Source organism: Bos indicus, chromosome 14 (genome assembly GCF_029378745.1).
Source record: "Bos indicus isolate NIAB-ARS_2022 breed Sahiwal x Tharparkar chromosome 14, NIAB-ARS_B.indTharparkar_mat_pri_1.0, whole genome shotgun sequence".
NCBI classification, from domain to species: Eukaryota; Metazoa; Chordata; class Mammalia; order Artiodactyla; family Bovidae; genus Bos; species Bos indicus.
In genome coordinates, this window is record NC_091773.1 from 44,656,288 (window position 1) to 44,663,186 (window position 6,899).

The 6,899-nt window shown below is 45.4% G+C and overlaps 1 protein-coding gene across 3 annotated transcripts in view; it reads right to left on the minus strand.

The window, feature by feature from the left end:
• PAG1 (phosphoprotein membrane anchor with glycosphingolipid microdomains 1) overlaps positions 1-5,036 on the minus strand; it is a 159,572-nt gene extending 154,536 nt beyond the window's left edge. For 2 of the 3 annotated variants that reach the window (XM_070802747.1, XM_070802742.1), the window contains exon 1: positions 4,882-5,036. The gene's annotated coding sequence lies outside the window, so the exon portion shown is untranslated. The remainder of the gene's footprint in view (positions 1-4,881) is intronic. The other variant, XM_070802746.1, reaches the window with a different exon arrangement.
• Between the last annotated feature and the right edge of the window lie 1,863 nt (positions 5,037-6,899).

The following is a 6,899-nucleotide window of genomic DNA, read 5'->3' on the forward strand; positions in this document are numbered from 1 at the left end:
ACAATGCTAACACGTGGGTTTCTTTTCTGAGATCACTGAATGAACTAAGCTTTAAACTCTTCCTCCACAAAGATCTAGAAGACCGTGGGCACAGACCTTCAACCATCCCTTCAGTTCTATCTCAGGGTCCCTGTGGGGATGGAGTGAGACTGAATAGGATTATTTCAAGAAGCACAATACAAGACATCTATGCAACAAAGCTGGACGATATGAAGGCCCCAAATTACGCAGCAGAACACTAGGCCCCATAGACTCCCGGGCTCCACTCCTGGGTCCGAAACTCACTAATGTGCTCTTGAACAAGTGCTCTGATCTTTCTGCTTGTGCAAAAAATGATAACAAAGTAACCACATAAGGTCACTGTGGGGATTCAAGTAAATCGTGTATGTATTTCCTGGCATGGCAGCCAGCACACATAAGGGTTCTGTGTTAGCTATTCGTTCCATCCAGTAAGGATGTGGCAGACAAATCATGGAGCTATCTGTCCCTACAATCACCCCCACCCTCAAATTCAGCAGCGTCCCAGCCTTGAGGGGCTGTCTCTACCGTGTTGCACACGCACTGTTTATTTGGAGAACTGGTATCACCTTCCACGTGTTTCTCCCAGATGTCTGAGGCCACAGCTTTAGAAATACAATCAGCCCCCAACTCCCCAAGCCTACAGGGAAGATAATTCAAAACAGGAGAGATGACTGGGAAGAGTAAATGGTCTTCATTCATTTTATTCATACCATAAGTAGCCTGCTTTTCTGGTACTTATATCTTCTGACAGCTGGATGTTGGAAGAAAGTTGTCTGGAAACAGAGATGGTCACAGACAAGCAACAAACAGTTAACAGGGACAAGAAATAACATCATGCAAATTCTAAAGAATTAGTTGAAAGTAACTTCTGGCCCCAACTGGAGTCACAGAAGTGACTGAGGAAGACTTGTATTATCGAATCACCCAGAGCAGAGGAACATTTGAAACGTAAAAGCACTTGAAAGAGTAAAAGGAATATTGGTGCTCTGGCAGGAGGGCTAAAACTGAAGTAGAAGATATTTCAGAGAGATGTGGAAAGACTCAGCTGATGGCAAGGACCCTTTCTGACACCCTCCTGGAACCTTACACCCATGGACTTTTAAATTTTTTAATTGAGATATAATTAACATGCAAAATCATATTAATTTCAGGTGTACGACATAATGAATCAACATTTGTATATATTGCAAAATGGTCAAGATGAGTCTAGTTAACATCCATCACCATACACAGTTAAAAATAATCTCATATGAAACTTTTAAAATCTACTCTCTTAGCAACTTTCAAATAGGCAATACAGTATTATTAACCTTAATCACCATGCTGTACAGAGAATTTTTTATTTAAAAAAGCCAAGGTAGAATATCTGTCTTGAAGCACCTTTCAGTGGCAGGATACCACGTTTAATTAAATATTAAATCAGTCTGTAAGCTGCCTGTGGCCTATGTGCCCTTGACAGCAATTACATTTTAATATCTACAAAATGAGTTAATATTTACCAAGGGCCAGAATACTATGTAGATCTGGATGATACTCTAAGGAAGCCACAGGAAAAAAAGTAACTTTTCAATTATTCTCAACTTTTAGAAGTCAAGTAAGATGCTCAACAGGCTGTGGACCAGAGTTTTAATGAAATGCAGTCCACCAGTCCATGGGCAATTGGTTCTAGAACCCCCGAGGATACCAAAATCAGTGGATGCTCAAGTTCTTTATATAAAATAGCTTTATATCTGCACATAACCTTAAAGTACATTCCCTCACACACTTCAACTCTAGATCTCTTATAACATCTAATACAATGTAAATGCCACGTTAACATAAATATGTAAATGCTATATAAATAGCTGCTGGAGCAAAGTAAGTTCAAGTTTTGCCTCTTGGAAGTTTCTGGAATTTTAAAAATATATTTTCAACCCATGGTCAGTTGAATCTACAGATGTGGAACCTACGGATATGGAAGGCCGACTGGACAGCTCATACATGACCCCTGAAACTGCTTCCGACCACACTGTACTAAGGCCCAGAGGAAGAATGCTTATTTAACATGAAATATAAATTATTGCCATTCTGAACAAACAGTACGATATGCAGCAAAGTGTACATTCTCTCTCTCTCTGCCCCAGGGGTACTCTCCAGCTAGGACTGAACTCATGCTCACAGATGACGCAGATTGCAGATGAATGGCCTGCTTGTGGTGGTTCACTAGGCTGTGCGGATCCCGCAGCTTCATCTGCAGGCAGCAAACAAACCTGGGAGGGGCGGCCTCCAGCAGGAACCCAGGAACCGTAACACACCACTCTCTTTTTCTCAATTCTCTGAATATATGAGCAGGAAAGGAAAAAGCAATGGAATCCACTTCAAACCAAAGGATAAAACCCATTTCACCTGCTGGTATCTCTATCGTGTGCTAAGGTAGACAAGCCTTTTAACAATAATTATGAGAATAATAACAGCTCCCAGTCATGGAGAACTATGCTGTGAGTTAAGCACTCTGAATACTTTACAGCTAAATGTAAATTTCCTCATCTGTAAGTGAAAGATAAGAAGGCACCTATTTTATTATGTTATTATGAGGATTCCAGGAGAAGAGAAGAAAAAAGCACTCTGGAAGTTGAGGCAGCAGGGTTTGAAAGAGACATACATGGGTTAAAAGCCCAAATGAGATTTCTATGATTTGATCTTGCTGAGTTCTAGTTTCCTCTTCTCCAAAGTGGAGATGAAGCCACCACCTTGAAAAGGAATCGAAAGAGACGACTGGTCAAATACCAGCTGGTGTCTACATTACCAGGAGGGGTTCAAATGCTTATACCCTGTATCCTATGATACATGTGAACAGCTTCTGTTAACCTCTGTCTGCAGTCGTTCAATCATTCAATGTCAAGAGTATCCACAAAAGCACCTCCTTTTGTAACAATGATAATTTTACCCAGTTTAATAAGTCGGACACTGGTTTAACAGCTTTATATCTATGAACTCATTTAATCATCATCACAATCCAGGGAGGCAGGTACTGTAATCCCCATCTTACAGACAAACATACTCAGGCACAGAGTTCAGGTAACATGCCCAGGCTCAAACAGATGGTACCTGAGTTAGCAGCAAGTCTCCCTAGTCTATCCTCCTAACCTTGATGTGACAGAGTATATGGGGGTCAACCTGTTTGAGCTGCTATACTTGGATATATATCTTGAGATAAGCAATGGATGCTCTCACCACCAACTACAATGTGTTGAATAACTTATCAACTTCTGAAATAACATTTTGTGTGTTTTCTTAGAATTCCTTAAAATACTATGATTTTAAATGAGATGCCTTTTAAATGAGATGCCTGTAACTAGTTCATCTTGTTCCATGTGCCAGAATACTATAAATAAATGTGCTTCTTTTTCTAAGGAGCACCTAAATAAATCTCACATTAAACCACAATCCTGAGTTTTGCAATATAAGTTCAAATCAAAAGAAGATATATTAGGGCAGTCTGAATGTTATCTGTTTTATTAGACTAATGACTTCCATACCAAAAAAATCTGAATATTCTCCTTATCTCTAATATTCATGTCTTCACAGTCATAGCAGTACTGTATGGTATTTCAAACTATCCTTTTACAAATTTAATTAACTCAAATATTAAACATCAATGATGATAATCTATTTCTCTGCTTAAGAGGAATCTCTGGGGGAACAGATGAGAGAGAAAGGTTAAAGAATTCTGGAATTCTATCCTTCAAAGTAGGACAGGGCATCTACCTATAAATCATGCTCTTTGTTTATTAAGATAATTAAGCCTAACAGTACACTTAACTTTCAGACTCAACAATTGTCTGGCATGAACAATCTCCACTTTTTCTAAAACAAAGGGGATGTGTTCAAAGGGGTCCTCTGCAAGCTCCCTGTACAATGCATGCTATTTTAAAACATGATTTATGTGTCTAATTCCTGGAGCTGCCTTGAAAAATACACTGGGTTTTTCCTTGCATGCACCCTATTAGGAGAAGACACTCCAATCTGAAGAGTGCACTCTGTTTCAGACTGCAGGGCGCTATATCATGTCAGCATTTTCATTAAATACGTTCAAGCTGGACCTTAAACAAATGGAACGGAGAATCACAGCTGCAGCCACTGCAGAGAGACACACTTATCCGGCCGGGAGGCTTACATAAGAGGTGTAGGGCAGTCAGGGTGAAACCCAAGTGTCATCATCTGAACACGACTGCTTTGAGATTTGCTCACATTCTTCACATAAATGGAATCATGTAACACTGAGCGGATTTCTCATTTTATTTGCCTTATAGCACAAAACTGTAGGTTGACATATTAAGTTGTTTTCCCCTAAAGGATTGGGCTCTAATTAGGGAAAACTGGGAACTTCTGCCTAGAGGGAAAGTGGGATGCGCGGGAAGCCTGGAGGCCAGAGAAGCAATGATTTAGCCTCCATCCCTGAAGACCTAGGGCATCCAGGAATATTACTGGAGTCACTCCCCTGAGGACCTGGGACGGAGGTGACAAGAACCCCCTACCTCCTGTGCGGGCGCGCGCGCGCGCGCACACACACACACACACACACACACACACACACAGAATCAAGGAGCTCGGAACAAGCAATCAGCAGCAGGCGAAATGCCCTCGGAGCACCTGTCCTCTCACAGCACATTTCCAACTGGCACGTTCAGCAGAGACTGGAGCCAGCCCGCCAGGGACGGCTGCCTCTCCCCGCGTACCCTGTCCGCGGCTTTGCTTTCTCAACTCCTCAAGCTGGAGCCCCGCTAACAAAAGGTGCTTCCCACGACGTGAAGATAATAAAAACAAACCTCCCCTTCCCGCGGCGCCACCCTCCAACTTTAGAAACTACAGTCAACTTACTGGGATGCAGGCGACAGGGAGCCTTCAAGGGGGACCCCGCTCCGGCTGCGCAGAGCCCCGCTGGCCCCGCACTGCCCCGGCGGCTGCGGCGGGTGCGGGGCGAGGCGCTGCCGTTCTGCACCAGCCGCCTCGGCTCCGCGGTGCCCGGAGCCCGGCACTCGCTGGGGCGCACCGCCTGGCGGCAGCGGCGACAACGAAAGCTACACGGGTCCGCGTGGTCCCGAGCGCTGCCGCAGCCGCCCGCCCTGGAGTGCAGCGCTCCGAGCCCCTGGTGCGTGTCTCTGGCTCCGAGGGAATCGCGGCTCTACAAGAAAGGCGGCCGGGGAAAAGCCGAGTCGCTGCTGCCGGGAGAGCCGCCAGCCCGCTCCCAAGGGGTCTGTCACATCGCGGGCGCGGCGGGAAGCGAGCCGGCGAGCAGGCACCTCAGTTTGCACTCGCAGCCGCGCCGCGGAGAATGACAAGCTCCGAGGCGGTGCAGCCGTGCGGGGCGCGGGGTGCCACTGCGCATGAGCCCGGCTGGCTGCGGCACGTCACGGGGGGGCGGGACGGGGAGGGTTGGGAGGGACGAGAAGGGGCGGGGAGGGGTTGAGCCGGGCGGGGCCGGGTGGGAGCTAGATGCCCAGCTACGCTGCGGGAAGGTACAGGAAGTCTGCAGCCTGGGGTTCTGTGAACCTAAAGCTGTTGAGTTTGAACTTGTTTGCTCCAGAGTCCATTGTCCCTTTAAAACTACTCTTTACTCTAAGTGATCCTTTAGGGCTCTGGGCAAACCTACAAAAGTCAGTTTAACTCATGTTATGGTCTAACCTTAAAGAGCTGGGATTGAGGGGACAATGTACCTTGGCTGTACATTAAAATAACTTACTGAGCGAATAGGAGCCCTTTTGCCCTGACCGCACCCCAGAATCCAGAATAGAACGTACATGAGAATCTCTGGATGGGGCCCAGCTATCATTAGGCTGTAAAGCTTCCCAGTTGAGATCAAGGTACATTAGAGCTTCTTAAACTTTTAATGTGTGATAGAATCTTCTGGAGATTTTCTTAAAATGCAGGTTCGTATTCAGTGAGTTTGGGCACTGTGGGAAGGTTCTACATTTCTAACAAGCACTATTGATGTCAGTCTGGACCACCCCATCTTTACTACTCAAGTGTGGTCTAGAATCTAGAGCAGAGTTTTCCTTCTGCATGAGAATCACTTTTGTAGCTATCTGAAAATATCTCCAGGCCTTATCTTCAGTGGTTATGGCTCAGCCCTGGGCAAAGGTGGGACCCTGGAATTTCATTCCTAAGGAGCACTCTGATGAGTCCGATAGAGGGTAAAGCATCTGCCTACAATGTGGGAGACCCGGGTTCGACCCCTGGGTCGGGAAGATCCCCTGAAGAAGGAAATGGCAACCCACTCCAGTACTCTTGCCTGAAAAATCCCATGGACTGAGAAGCCCGGTAGGCTACAGTCCATGGGGTCGCAAAGAGTCCGACAGACTGAGTGACTTCACTTCACTTCAGATTATTAGACCAGCAATTAGGAGTTGGGAATAGACCTTTGAAGTGGGAAGCACCAAGCCTGGTGTTGAACTCAGGACATCCAAGCCCAAGTCTGACTCCCAAGTCCAAGTTCAGCTCCAAGCCCACTGGAGCTTTATATGATTATTCCAAATTTTCTGTAATTATTATGCATTACTTAGGAAAAATACATAAATCGCATTACATACATAACACACATGCTGTATTCCTTACACATATCATTTGTGTGTGTGTGTGTGAGTATATGTGTGTCTGACTATTTGCAACGCCATGGACATAGAATTTACCAGGCAAGAATACTGGAGTGGGTTGCCATTTCATACTCCAGGGGATCTTCCTGACCCAGGGATCGGACCCACATCTCATGTGTTTCCTGCATTGGCAGATGGGATCTTTATCAACTGCGCCACCTGGGGAGCCTACACATATCATTAAAGGAGGCTTAAATCTGGCCTGGGAAGAAGGTTGATTAGGAGAGGAGGTGTGGGTGTAGAGAG